Source organism: Dermochelys coriacea, chromosome 7 (assembly GCF_009764565.3).
Source record: "Dermochelys coriacea isolate rDerCor1 chromosome 7, rDerCor1.pri.v4, whole genome shotgun sequence".
Classification (NCBI taxonomy): domain Eukaryota; kingdom Metazoa; phylum Chordata; order Testudines; family Dermochelyidae; genus Dermochelys; species Dermochelys coriacea.
Window position 1 is genome coordinate 99,943,409 of NC_050074.1, and position 15,541 is coordinate 99,958,949.

Here is a 15,541-nt window from a genome sequence, read left to right on the forward strand (position 1 = left end):
AGGAGTATTTGTGGCACCTTAGAGACTAACAAATTTATTTGAGCATAACCTTTCATGAGCTACAGCTCACTTCATCGGATGCATTCATTGAATACTACTGATGTGAGTTTTCCTGTGAATAATTCTACCCTTTCAGCAATGAACAAGTACTATAAAGATAGGCTTACCTATTATTCCTACATATTTGTAATGCTCTTTAAAAGTTGAATAGATCAATGGTAGATAATGATCTATGTAGTCCATTGTTTGTCACTAAAGAACAAAACAAAATAGATAGGCCTAGTCTCACAAACATTCTAGCATACAGTGAAGAAAATATACTGACAAAGAGGAAGGTAGGAGGTGAGGAAGCATTGTCCTGTGGTTAAGGTACTGGACAAGGTATCAGGAGACCTAGGCTCCATTCTATGATCTGCCACAGGTTTTCTGCTATCCAGGGCAAATCACCCAATCTCTCCCTCTACCCGATTGCCCATCTGTAAAATAGGGTTTATGATACTTCCTTTTTCTGTCTGTTAGATTTAGATAAACTACTCCAGACAAGAACTGTCTCTTACTGTGTGTCTGTGCAGCAAAAGGGGATCCTGATCTCGGCAGGAGGCTCTAGACAGTACTGTAATTCAAATAAATAATACAAATGGTGTATTTGAAAAGATTAACTTAGGCCCAAGTCAATGAGTTCTCTATTTGGACTTTAAAAAAAAATAAAAACATTTATTCATAAAAATGCATGAAAATGTAGTTAGAAAATTCCTTCCTGCATACAATGCTGCATACAGAGATGCCTAACTATGCAGTCAACCAAGCGCTGAGTGGTCTAAAAGAGACAGCTACACAACCCTTTTGGAGGAATAAACATAAAAATTGAATCACACAGACTTTTCTTTTAAATGTAATTGAGAAGTATTGGATGGCCGTGGTTCTGTCATTGATTTGTGGTGTACATGTTAAATAACATAATTAAGATGAATTACAAGTAATCTCTCATGAAAAAAGTTGTGACAGAAATAATGAGTTTGGAATAATGAGTCCCTGAGTCCCTACACTAAACTTTTTTAATCCATAGGCAAATCTTACACATCACATGAATCAGTTTATTCTTGTAGTAAAAAATGTGTTCACGTTTCCAAATATCTTCCCACACACAGAATTTAATTCATCTGACTGTCATCAGATTGAGTGAATTCCAATCAGAGATTCTAAACATAAACTTATTTCATTTGCTTAGTAAAAAAGTTAACTAAGACTCCAAACTAGAAATATTTTGATCACATGAGTAGTCCCATTGACTTCGTATCCTACATTGAACTAGTTTGGGGTGGAACAGTGGAAACAAGAAGGGGGAAACGGCCAACTACATTGGGGCTAGTTATACATGGGCTAAAGTGCTTTGCTCAGTAAGAGGTAACTTTCTTAATAATTAAGAAATAACTTTAGACCCAGTGTTTCACACAACTGGACTCTTGTCTTGGCTTTGTTTAAAGATGAAATTTCTATTTTTCAAGTAAGTACTATCATTACAAGAGTTTATTGAAAATATATAAGCCAGGATATTGGCCAGGTGAGGCATGTATGCAAATAACTATTTGGGCATGATCCTGTGACTGACTTTTAATTGAGTTCAGGGGGAGTTCAGTCTTACAGAGGCTTGCAAGATTGGAGGTCTTTATTTTCTACATATTATGTATTGCATATGCCTCTGCAATAGTGAGTTTCCCTACTCCCCTGTTGCCTATGCTTCCTGGTCCCATCTTCTCCTCAAATCCATATTGCATCTGGGGCTAGAAATTATCCTACCTACCAACCCATTAATTTGGAAAATAGAGAAAGCACAAACCCAGCACCCCCTGAAAGCTTGAGAGTTGGACTCCTAATCCTTCTTTTCTTCCTCACTCCAACAACAGTGACTCAGTTCTGAACTGGATCCATGTCGGTAGACCCCCTACACCAACATGGATGAAGGCCTAAGATAGGAAGGGAGTTTAAAGATAGGAATGAGAGGGGACGCAGGGCTACTCCAGTAGTATCATCCCAGATCTACAACATTTTCTATATCTGGACTGATTATTCACTCTCTGCAGCCTGAACCCACTTGTAATTGTTGGTGCCTTCTGGGTTCTATACCGTCACTTTGTACAGCCCTATTTAAAGCCAACCCTTTATAGTGCTTTGTGTCTGCCTTGGTGATTAAATTTAAAGCCAAGGCATGTATCCAAACCAGCGTATGAACTAAAAATTGCAAATTTTATATAATTTATATAATGTATATAATATATATAATGTATATAATTTCCATCATTCCCTTATTTGAAATATACAAATTAGAATGAAGCGTGTTCCATTCCACTTGTTCACCTCTAGGTGGCGATATCAATTTCTACATATAAAATTCAAATATAAAAGGAGGCAATCTGAAGATTTGGGTGTAAATAAGAAAAAAAAATGTAGTGGAAAGACCACCTTCCTTTAAATTACTTGTTTCAAAATAAGTCCAGTAGATCAGTGAAAGGAGTTATAAAGAAAATATGCTCCATACCAATAAAAGAAAAGGAGTACTTGTGGCACCTTAGAGACTAACAAATTTATTTGAGCATAAGCTTTCGTGAGCTACAGCTCACTTCAGATGAAGTGAGCTGTAGCTCACGAAAGCTTATGCTCAAATAAATTTGTTAGTCTCTAAGGTGCCATAAGTACTCCTTTTTCTTTTTGCAAATACAGACTAACACGGCTGCTACTCTGATACCAATAAAGTATTTCTTTACCCCCAATGAGTCATAATCCCTAGAAATAATTTATTTTCTGCCTACTTGAGAATTTCTCTTTAAATTCTTTAAAGCATTCAGTATTTTTAAAACTGCAATAAAATTGTAATAAGAAGTGGCCAATTTTAAATTTCAATATTAAGCTGGTTAAATAACTAGACTGTATTTGTAGTTAAAGCTTTTAAGTTGGTATTATAATAGTCTGCTTACTGGAATTACCTGCATATTCTTCCCAATTCACTCCTCTCTTTTTGGGGGAAGAGCATCTTTTGCAAGCCTGGATATAGAAATAAAGTGCCTTACCTAACAACCCACTCGTGGAAAAGCAAATGAGCCTTCTTGTTTCCACTGTTCCACCCCATTGACTCAAATGAGAATTTGTCTTCAGTGAATGAATTTGGCAGTTCGTCAATGAATTGCCATTATGAAGAATTTTTCATTTAAAAAGTGATACTTGTGGTTTTTTCAAGAAATTTCAAACACTTGGATTTTATCGGTGCTTACACAATTAGGATTTCAGATTGTGACAGGGTCATCAAAATCACCAAGCTTCAAAACCTCCGATCAATTAAAAAGTGGTTTTACAAGAGGCATAAATCCATTTTCTATGAGAAATGAGGTGAGAGAAGAATCTTTCAGTTCCCAAAGTTTGAATGGTTAAAGAGTTGAGCAATATATAAAAAAAATATGCAGGCTGTATAGAGACTGATAAGGCTTGCTTATGAATAACGTTACTCTATAATTCTCATCTGAGGCTCTTATCCTTTTCTGTGTATGCTACAAAGATTGTAAAGTAGATAATAAACCCATTTGAGAAATTAAACAAATTTGTTATTCTAACATTTCAATTTAATTTCCCCCCTTTAAGCTTATTTGTACCTGCCCTTTTTCCTGAGGTCTTTGGAGTCATCTGTCATGGCAACTACTTGTTTCTCAAAAAGATTCCTTTTCAGCCACACACACACAGGCACACCAAATATATAGAAGGGGTCTTTATGTATTGGCTGGGGGGGGATGGGACCCCAGTTACATTTGTCTGTATTCTGATGTCCTTTAAATGACCCATTCCTCTAAATATAGTAAGTAACTTCATTGTTTCTGTTTGGTTTTTGCTAGAAGTTACTATCTAAATCAATTTGTGGTGAATTTATGCTTACAAACACAAAATATTGCACTGTATAGTCTTTAAGAAATATGGCTAATCCTTGGAGTATCCATCCAGTGTTGAAGAACGTTGGATTTTGGAAAAGTAGAACTGGATTTGGTTGACTTTTTATTACTTTAGCACAAATGTCTTTTAGGTTCATTCATATAAATTATAATGAGGACTAAACCAATTTCCTTATACACAACTGGGAATTTATGTTCATTCCACTTGAAAAACTAAATTGGAAACTATAAATGCGTTCATTTTAGTTTGGCTTCTTCTCAAGTGCTGCAGATTACTATGGCTGGGCTACTTCAAAATGAACTAGGAGTTGGTTTCTGACTCCCAATTCAGCCTTCTAAGGAAAAGGTACATTTTAAAATTCCCAGTAGTATGCAAGAAAAGAAGCTTGGTAGACAGAATATCAAGCCATGCATTTCTTCCTTCCGCAACCCTCTTTGGAGCATTGGCGGCTCTGGGAGTATCAGGAGGCAGCAGTCCCTGCTCTCACTTGAGCACGGGGACTGGAATTATGATGTCATTTAATATTGAACTGGGAGGATTCTTAGGCTCCTAAATAAGGGCCAGGCAGAATCAATTGGCTTGTCCATGTTTGTCCCCTCTCTGAGCCTACCTGGGCTCCAACCAGGATTTCCTTCTCACAATTGGTAGACTAGATGGATTAGGGTTTTACTTTCTCACTCTAACATTTCACATTGCTGCCTGTCCTATAGCAATTTCAATGTACTGTGTTAGTTGCATGGTAATCAAAATACTCGGGTGTGATGGTATTCCTGATCGATATGTAGGTCTGGCTTTTGAACTTGCATCAGGGTACATCAGGAATTGAACAGACCCCTATTAGATCAGGTCCATCTGCAGTGTGTCCTAGCAGGCAAAAGTAACCATGCTCAAGGTGAGGGTGGGGACCAGTAAAGCCTTGATAAAATGATAAATGCTTTCCCAACAAAGTACAGGATAATTTTCAATCACAGTGTCAAGTGGTGCCCCACGCTTAGGTTTATTCCATTCAATGTCACTCCTGAAGATCAGTAAGAATCAAACGTGGACATGGTTTGTGAAGATGATTATTCAGCTTGTTCTTCTATGGAAAATTAATTGGGGCTCAGCAGGCAGAGCACCATGCAATTCTCAGGTGTGTGGATGTGTGGGACTAGTCTTGAAGGTTTTCTTCATCTCTAGTTTTTATTGTCATCCATGTAGTACAACCTTGAAGAGATACCTGCCATTTAGGAGAATATTAATACTACCTGTCTGGGAGTCCATAAGGAATACTGTCAGCTGTATACCTTTGAGGCAAACCTGCATGACATGCAGTCAGTCTTTGAGAAAAATATAAGCAGCATGAACAAGTTATAGGTTTCAGTCAACACCATAACACAGCAGGAATAGGTGTATTCTTTAACTCTAACGACGTTATTGAATCTGGATAGTACAGGAAGGGTTTCAGAGGCTTTTAGCATGTCCAATATTTCTTCCCTCCATGAGAGAGTTCTTTCATGTCTTCCCTCCCAGAAAAATCCCTACTGATTTTTACTTAGATAAGCTGGTTTCATATAAAGATTTCAAATAAAGGTGGATTGTTTAAGGACAAAAATTATCAGTTCCTTGGACATGCTGAATTACTGTGTAAGGATGCAGGTGCTGTTTAACATTCCTTAATTATTACCACAAAATTTAAATTGCATGTTAATTATTCAAAGATGAGTGTATCAGAAATGATTTATTTGGTATTGCAGTAGATTTACAGCCATCAGGTCTGTTGCCCATTTCTGCAGTCTATATACAGTCAGTTGTGATTTTATCTGAGCAAGGATTGCAGGATCAGGACCATCATTATTCTTAAATATTTTTGTATCTAAAATTTGCAGCTGCCAAACAAACTGGGCACAGTCAGAATACATGTGCTTCTAACTATCTGGTTTGTGCTTGCAATCATGTAGTTAAAGCTGTTAACACTCAGATTGCAGATGCAATTCAAAAGTGTGTCTGTGGGTGTCTGCAGACTTTACAGGTGTAAATTTCTCTGAAGTGTCTAAGCTTGTGCCACTGAATCAATGGATCACTGAATTTTGTCATTGGCTTTAATGGAAGTAGTATCAGATCTTAAAAGACCACCATTTAAACTTTGCATTCAATTACAATCCACTGAATTATAAAACTACAAACAAAAGGCTATATTCATTTGCATCCATGCAAATCTAGTGTGTTAGGAAAGTTTCTTTCTTTAGGTTTACTCAAATTATACTCTGCAAATATATTTAGATTGTAAGTAGGTCAGGGATCATCATTTTGTTCTGTGTTTACGCAATGTTTAGGACAATGGGGCCCATGGGCTTCTAGGTGCTACAGTTATACAAATAATATTTTTGGAACTTATTCTCCCATGTTCTACACCAGAGGTGGGCAAACTACGGCCCGCGGGCCGCATCCGGCCCACGGGACGCTCCTGCCCAGCCCCTGAGCTCCTGGCCCAGGAGGCTCACCCCTGGCACCTCCCCTGCTGTTCTACCTTCCCCTCAGCCTCAGCATGCTGCGCCATGCTCTGAGCAGCCAGGCAGCGCACTTGCAGAGCCACAGCCTGACCCGCTGCTCTGGGCGGTGCAGCTGTAGCGCCGCCAGCCACTGGTGCTCCAGGCAGCCCGGTAAGGGGGCAGGAGGGGGTGTGGTCAGAGGCCAGGGAACAGGGGTTGGATAGGGCAGGAGTCCTGGGGAGGGGCCGTCAGGAATGAGGCGGGGGAGGTGGGTTGGATGGGGTGGGGATCCGGGTGTGGTCAGGGGACAGGGAGCAGGGTATGGTGGATGGAGCAGGAGCCCCGGGGGTGGGGGGGCATCAGGGGACAGGGAACAGGGTGGGTTGGATGGGGCAGGAGTCCCAGGGGAGCCATCAGGGGGCAAGAAGCAAGGGGGTTAGATAGGAGGCGGGGGCTGGGCCACACTTGGCTGTTTGCAGAGACAGCCTCTCCTAACCGGCCCACAATACAATTTTGGAAACCCAACGTGGCCCTCAGGTCAAAAATTTTGTCTGCCCCTGTTCTACACCAATTCCTGTGGCATACAAAGTGGGAAGAAATAGATCCCTAAACAAATTATTTTCTGGAATCTAGATTTTTCATCAAAAAGACCCCAGGTAATCACTTTCCATTTTGGTTTTTATCTGATGACTCAAAAAAGGCCCAAAAATAAATTAAAACATTGCTTATGTTCACGAGATGCATACTCTTTTGGGAATGTGATTATTTTGGGCTCACACTTTTTTGACAGTTTGGACATTTAAGGCAGCAGATAAATGAGGTGTGAAATATGACACAGTTAGCAATATTAGAGAGACAATGTGGGTAGGTAATATCTTTTATTGGTCCAACTTCTGCTTCAGAAACATGGCATATTTAGCAATAGATACTTAATTAGATTTCTTGGAACAAGAAGATAGAGGAAAATACACCATTAATGCACTTGCTGTTTTGGGGTCTTCGGTGTCAGAAGAGAAGTTTAATACCCAATTCTGCATTGGACACCTCAGGAATTTTTCTACTTATGGAAGTTTGTATAATGTAATTTTTAAATAAAACTATTGAAAAGCAACATCAAGAAGTATTACCTTTTATTTTAATCCTGAAAGACCAATGATTGGACAACTGCTTGGTCAATGTTAATAATGTTGTACAATCTTTGGTGATGTATGCCCCAAATATTACTAAAATAGCACAGCCAAAACAGTTATGAGGATAACATAGATTATGTTCTGGCTCCTGCAACATCAAGAAGATTATTAATTTAATTCTAAATGCACAAATTCACTAGATCGTTCAGGTTTAATTGAGGGCAGAATTTTGTATGCAGAACCTTATTACTGAAGATGGCACATCAACCAAAAGGAACACAGCTTGGCTTTCAGATCTCAGGTTGAGTTTGCAGAGCTGGCTCTAAAATAAACGACACTTTTACTTTTAAATATACACTTTTGATGTAGAAATAATTGAAAAGGAATAAATATTGTTCTGCTTCGTGCCATGTTTACAATATTTTTCCAGACTAAAGTCACACGTTAAAAGGTGACATGAACTGGTTTCAAAGGAGGCAAATCAAGTCAAATTCTGCTGAAAGAAGTAGTTGAGATTCATTCTAGATGGGGACTGTCTAGAGACAGGATGTGGCAAACTTAAAAGTATGTGTTTTACATTGAAGAAGGGAGATTTTATTTGATAAAAGAAGAAAAACTAATTTTGTTCTCTAAAAATAAATATTAAAAATGGTTCAATGAAGAGAATACGATGGTGTCCCATATTAGGAACAGTCACTGTGTTCCTGCTCTTTTTGCTGTCTCCTCCTTCCTACATTGATCTTAAAGTGTCCTCTTCCCTTCCCTCCCATTCTGATTATTGCTTGTTGTTAGTCATAGAAGCGCCATGCCGCTAATGCTTCTCCACTACATTGATTACTGCATGCAGGTATATGATGAGGCCCTTTGTATTCAATGACAGTTGTATGACCTAATCCCTGTGCAGCAGTTATACAGAATATTTATCACCATGCACATAAATCTGCTAAGATATAGCACACTGAGATTCTGTCCATTTCACTCATCTGGTTTCATGCCTTCTGAACACACTGTATCAAGAAGAGCATTTACTTTATCTCTTACCTTCATAAAAGCTTGATCAGAAATGTAAAAATTAGCAGCAGCTCAAACACTGCATTTCAACTTTTCTCATCAGATATTAAGTATGATATCCCTCTTTCTGAGTTAAATGTTACTTATTTGATATACTTTGTTTGCAAAGCTATGGCTTCATGATTTTTTATTTTAAATAATCAGTTCTGTTCAACTGCTTAATGTGGGAGACCAAACACTTCAGGTTTATCATTGAAAACTGATTCTCTTGGTTCAGATTATGTTCCACATGCATTGCATTCAAGTCTGCATATATTTCATGTGTATATTATGTCACAGGAAGTTGATACAGTTATTGGTCTATAAGTGACCTTGGGTTAATACTGAGAAAAGTTAAACAAACACTGTTTGAAAGTTTAGACCACAAAAATAGTTTTGTATTAAAACACTAATACAATATCTAGAATTAACAGACTTTAAATTATGCTTAGTAAAATGTTCACAAAAATTTTCATTATGATTTCAACATTCCACTGCAATGTTTACAGTTGAAATGTTAACTTAGCAGTGTGCTAGTTCATGCTAACTAGAAAGAGATGCACATTAGAAACTAAAGGCTTACTAATTCCCCATCTCAGTGTCCTCTTAAGGAGATGGCAATCATCAACTATCCTGTCAAGAGGACTTAGGTGCCATTCATAAAAGTGGCTGTGATCCCCTTATGCTCTGTAACTGTTAATGGTTAGAGCACTTGACTGGGATGCAGAAGACCTGCATTCAAGTCCCCACTGTAACTGATTCAGAATGGAGGCTTGAAAGTAGATCTCCCACATCCCATCTGACTGCCCTAACCGCTACCACACAGTGGTAATGTCATACTGATTGTGCATGGCATGTAGGGTTGCCGACCCTCCAGGTTGTCCTGGACTCTCCAGAAATTAACAATTAACCTTTAATTAAAGATTGTCATGGGATGAAACCTCCAGAAATATGTCCAACCAAAATTGATAACCCTAATGGCATGGCAGCATATGTCTGCATCTGCACACACATACCTATGTGCATTTTACTCTGTCTGCAAAACTCTGAAATCTGTGCTCGCTCTCTCTCTCTACAGTTTACCTTAGCTTCCACCTCTTCCATAGAAAAGTTAGGTTGTGAGTTTTAGCCTCCAAACGAATCCAGCTTTGTCTGACCTTGGCTTCTCTGGTTAAAGAAGAAACTTATTTAAAAAGGGAAAAAAATGTTTAAACCCTCTTGCATCTTTCTTTGCTTTTGTTTTCCTCCTCCCTTTTACTGTCCCCTCTGTATTTTCAGGCTCCATTTCTCCTTCCACAAAACATCCACTTCTTTTTCTCTTCTTTATCCTCTCTCTTAATCTCTTCTTTCTGATTCCTTTTTAAAATGTGTTTCTTCTCCTTTTATTCTGTGGACACATTTTAATAAGCCTCAAAAAGTAGAAAGAAGAGTGGGACAAGGAGAAGAGAGTGAGGATAAGCTCATTATTGCTATTTTTTATCTAATTTTTGCAGGGAGTCCTGAATGCTGCAGCCAGATCTGAATTTAGAAGGGTCTTCCACAGCCTTAGAATCAAAATAAGCTTTGAGCCCTGAATAAAGTCAATAGTTCAGTCCATATACTAGTGTTGATACGAATTTGATGATCTGTGCAGCTAAGACTGTGGAATAGATGATGATTATGATTGATGATTAGGAAAACGACATCTGAGAGAGAGCCTAGCATCACTGATCTACCGCAGTTTTGAAGTTACTGAAAGATTTTCTGGGAGTTTCAATCAACATGCCTTTTCTAAAATGTTCTCGTTGCAAGTCTGGATAAGGTGGTGAACTCAGAATGTATTTGGCTTTAAAGGCCAGGCTTATAGGTAGAGAATGCTAGAAAGGGCCAGGCACTGCAAGGGCTCCTCAAATGAGATATTCTCAAATTTCTCCTGCATCAACAACTGTCACACATTGGTGAGGTCAATTGGCCCTTGAATAGGACCACCGATTGGATGTTAGTACAATTGTTAGACCCGCAGCAGGATTCTCCCTACAAGATAGGGGAGCAGGCAGATACCGGACACAGTGTTGGTATATAATCCACTCTTTATTGCTTACAAAATAAACCACCCACTCCACATTCATAACCCAAGCATACTACACCAGAGTCTGAAGGTCAGACTTGAAGTCCCAATGCCAGTTGACGTTCAGTCCGATCACAAGATGCGGGAAGCCAGCATTACCACATCTTAATATAAACAGGGCTCTGGATCCACGAACGACTCCAAATAGCGAGTGTATCGAACATCTTTTACAATCCACTCCATCACATCATCAACTGTCTGGGCAATTTCAAAGAGACAGTTCTGAGCAAATTGTCAAAACCCAAGATGTTTAGAAACTGTCCCAGGACCAAGATGTTCCTCTTTCCCCAGTTATTGTTTACAACTGCAACAGGTACACCATCATGGCAATGCCCCCAATGTTATTTCCTTATCTGATATTTCTGCATCTTTCTCATAAGAGAGTTATTTTTCACAAACAGCTCTTGACCACTTAAAATCTCAAATTCTTGCTTCAGTTGTCGACACACAACAACTCGCATCAAGCACACTTCATCCACACTAGGCCTATAACATATTACACGGATATATGAATTATATACATCTCCAAACACAATAATAACATAAGAATATAAAGTAAAATCTGAGTTGGGGATCCTTCAAATAGCAATCAAAATAATATTGGTACCTTATTTATACTTTTGTTCCTCAGGATCCCTGAATATTTCCATGATTGTCTTTATCTGGGGCAGGGTCCAACTTTTTGTTCTGTGTAGATGCAAAATATTTGAGATAGATAATTGGCTCTGTTGATAGAAGAGCCTAGTACAGATCAAAAATGAGAATTTTCCTGTGAATTAGACAATGTTTGTGATGTCTCTTTTCATTTAATCTTTTCTGCCTGTTACAAAGAAGCAGAGTTCTAGCTCAAAGCTTCAGTTCAGTCCAGTCCAAATAATTCTGCACCTGCCTGCTGCACCCTGCCAGAATTGGCTATATAAACGATGAATATACTTTTTTCCCGGTTGTGTCTGTCTTTTATCATTTTATCACTTTATTTCATCTTTTCTTTCTGGGGGAAATAGAACTGGTATCATCAGGCTCAAAAAGTCTCTGCTTTACTGAAAACACAGAAAAAGTATCCCTCAGCAACTGAGATTGTGCAACAGAGGAATTCTTAGTAAGCATCCCTTCAAAATGAATTAAATGGAATTATTAATAAGTGAGGGGGGCATTTAATTGTAATTGTTGCCTAGCATTATAGAGAATCAAAGAAACTGCACATGTTCAAAGTCAGTGAAACGTAGAAATTTATTTGTGGACTTGGTAGCTGAATACAAGTATCTGTGCCTATTCACCTGACAGTTACAACTATTAGCAACAGAATTACTGTCTACAGATATGCCTGCTTTTAGGTTTTTTGGAATGAGGGTACTAAGAGGGCTGAGATTTCAAGATGAGATAATTGAATTCTCACTAGTCACTGTCTGTAGAATCAGCAGGGAGGAATGGCTAGATTGAAATACACTTGTCAGCACTAGAAAAAAAACCCACTCTGAATAAATGCTTGACTGAGGACCAAGTAAACGAGGCAGTATGCAGAATTCTTTGGATCTGCCTATCTAGTAAATGTTCTGTCTTGGCAGATGTGACAATTGTATGTTGCAGAACACACTTAAGGCTCCAGGTGAATATCTCACAGCTAAAGGATGACAATGGTAAGGAACCACAGAAACACCGAATAAAGAACTTCATTAGAATGTGGAAAATAGTATTATGCCTAGCACTATGTGCTCACTCCCTGTTTCACTGGAGAACATCCACCTAAAATCTTCTCTGGCTCCCTCCACTTAGACCTGGCTTCTTTTTGCAGATATAGACAAAGAATACTTGCATTCTTACAAGGAGCAGTGTTAGCAAAGTCAAAGTACTCCCAAATTGTCCCACAAAGAATTAGCTACCCTTTCTGCACTCATGTTTTGAGGCTGTTGATTCTGCCATGGATGCTGCCTTGTGAATAAAGGAGAGAAAATGACAGAGAAAGGCGTGAAATATAAGCAGAGGTCGCAGGAGGTGGAAATTACATCGGGGGGATAAGGTTGTACTGGTACAAGGTGGCAGCTATTTCACTTAGGCTAGAAAGGGAAACATGGGTCCCTAGTGCAACCCAAAAGTAGATGGCCCTGGCTGGAAGTAAAGCATGGTCCCAGTGGCTGAACTATTAGCTATTAATTAGTATCTCTCCATGGTGGCTTCTGTCAGAGGAATTCCTAATGATGAGTCATCTTGATGAGAATTAAAACCCTGAGGGAGTCTGGTGGTGGAAGTGCCATTACCCTTTATCAGGGTGCATGTCCCTTTAGGGGACTGGGGTGAAGTTGTGACCCTATTGAAGGCAATGGTAAAACTTCCATTGACTTCAATAGGGCTCGGGTTTCACCCAAGCAGTTTAGTAGCTGCAGTGAGATATAAATATCACATCACTGTGTCAGCTTTTCTGGATATGGCACACAATATTTAGGCACCATAGAGAATGAAGGGACACCATGTAGGACTGTTGAAGCTGAGTAACTTAGAGTAGGCTAAGGATTGTTTTAAGTTTGGTGCCCATTAGTCCAGGCCATTATCTGAAATACTGTGAGATAAATATTCCAAATGGATATGAAATACCCTATATTTTAATGGAATGAAGGTAATATTGGAGAAAGATGATGTGGATAAAGCTGAAAAATAAATCTTTTCATGGTTAAAGTTGAGCCAGGAACTGAAACTGTAGTATCACAACTTGAAATTGTGGGCATTCTTATGACTTGTCAAATCTTTAAACTTTAAATTGTGTCCTTCAGAACCTTTTCTTTAAGTATGGCAGAGGCTTGGGCAGAATTTAGACTTTATTTGTGAATTGCAAATAGGGGCTTTAACAGAACTGGAGCTTGTCTCTATATTTGATCCTGGAGAATAGATCAGCACATTTTTAATTTTAATTAGGTTTTTAATAAATTTCAAGGTGGACATGTTCCTCAGCAACTTGGAATTGAATATGGAAACAAGTTATTATATCCTCAGAGTACAATGTAACATTCAGTTATTACATGGTAATTAAATTAGTTGATTTATGATAACTGGTGATTAGTCAAAATGCCCTTTAATTGACTAGACAACATTATTGTATAGGGGTAAGCTTGAAAGACAAGTCATAACAATTTTTTTTTCTTCTGCTTCTGGGTTGTCTACCTTACATAGTAAATACACTTTGGATTTTACATTGCTGAACTTCATTTTAGCTGCTTTTTCTTCATTGTGCCTCTGGGATGTTCTTTGATCCATGCTATTTATTTTTTATTGGATTAAGACTATCTAAAAAACTGCATGATCATGGCATAACTATGAGCTGCCAATGTGATGCGGCCATGAAAAAAGGCTAATGCAGCCCTACAATGCATCAAGTAAGGTATTTCTGGTTGAGATAGTTAAGTGTTAGTACCATTATACAAGGCACTGGTGAGACCTCATCTAGAATACTGTGTGCGATTCTGGTCTCCCATGCTTAAGAAAGATGAACTCAAATTAGAACAGATGGAAAGAAGTGCAATTATGATGATCAGATGAATGGAAAGCCTACCTTATGAGAGGAGACTCAACGAGCTTGACTTGTTGCCTAAATAAATGAAGGCTGAGGGGAAATATGATTGTGCTCTATAAATACATCAGAGGAATAAATGCCCGGGAGGGAAAGGAGTTATTTAAGTTAAGCGCCAGTGTTGACACAAGAATAAATGCATATAAACTGGCCAACAGGGGATGGGGTCATTTGCAGCTTTAAACTGGTGTACATGGTGGATTCTCTGTAACTTGAAGTCTTTAAATCCTGGTTTGAGGACTTCAGTAATTTAGCCAGAGGTTATATCTATTACAAGAGTGGGTATGCAAGCTTCTGTGACCTGCAATATGCAGGAGATCAGACTAGATGATCATGATGGTCCTTTCTGGCTTTAAAGTCTGAATCTATGAGTCTATACTATCAGAAACAGGTTATTAGAGACATTATTGTACTGAGTTTCTTGGTGGTGGTGGTGGTGGTGTTATCATGTGAATGAGATTATTTTCCTCTAGTCCCGACAGAACGAAAAAATGCTTGTATTTTGTTTGGAAAAAAATCCTATTTAAAAATAAGGGGAAATGATGATTGATTTGTTCTAGATTATTCTAAGAATTACCACTTTCAGGAGATATTATTTCAATTTGTGTGATATTTGAAGGCAGTAGTTTGTATGTCCTAGGGGTGGGTGGGTGGGTGTGTATATATATACACACACACACATATATTTTAGAAGAGGTGACAGTTTTGTAATGCACACTTATTTTCTAGTTCATCTTTAGCCATCAGGAGAGTTATGTAAATTTTAGCCTTTTTTATATTCAGTATTTCATTGTGATAATTCCCAATTTACATGCCACTTGAATGAGTTTAATGCACTTTGTGATGCTCATCAAAATAATCTTTTATTAAGAAAATTCACTTAAAATAGATTTGTGTTTTTGTTAAAATCAGTTTAATATGATGGGCCAGGATTTTGCTAATAATGTATATAGTTTCACAAGTGAGACTAAAATTTTCCATCTCAATTTAGACTGTGTGTGAGTGAGGACAGATGTAATAATATTTGGAATGTCTTATAAAGTTTCATTAGAATTAATTCCTCACTGGAGACTTGCCTTGTTTCCAAACCATTAATAGCTAATTTAAACTCATCCCTGGTAGAGGCTTCCAACATAAGCTTGTTGTCATCGGTTATGACTACAGTATAATGGGATCTGATAATTTGGCAATTCTTTTTAGGAAGATCCCAACATAGATGAGGTTATGGAAAGTACTGTAGTAATTTTCTGTGGCATACTTTTAGATAGCTAGCAGAAATCTTAATATCTGA

At 38.2% G+C, this 15,541-nt stretch overlaps 1 long non-coding RNA gene across 1 annotated transcript; it reads left to right on the forward strand.

Moving 5' to 3' along the window:
* Positions 1-8,427: 8,427 nt before the first annotated feature.
* On the forward strand, positions 8,428-14,587 carry LOC122460889. Its single transcript, XR_006282495.1, has 3 exons — positions 8,428-8,440; positions 9,411-9,412; positions 14,409-14,587. It is a non-coding gene; the product is annotated as an uncharacterized LOC122460889 (long non-coding RNA).
* Positions 14,588-15,541: the final 954 nt, after the last annotated feature.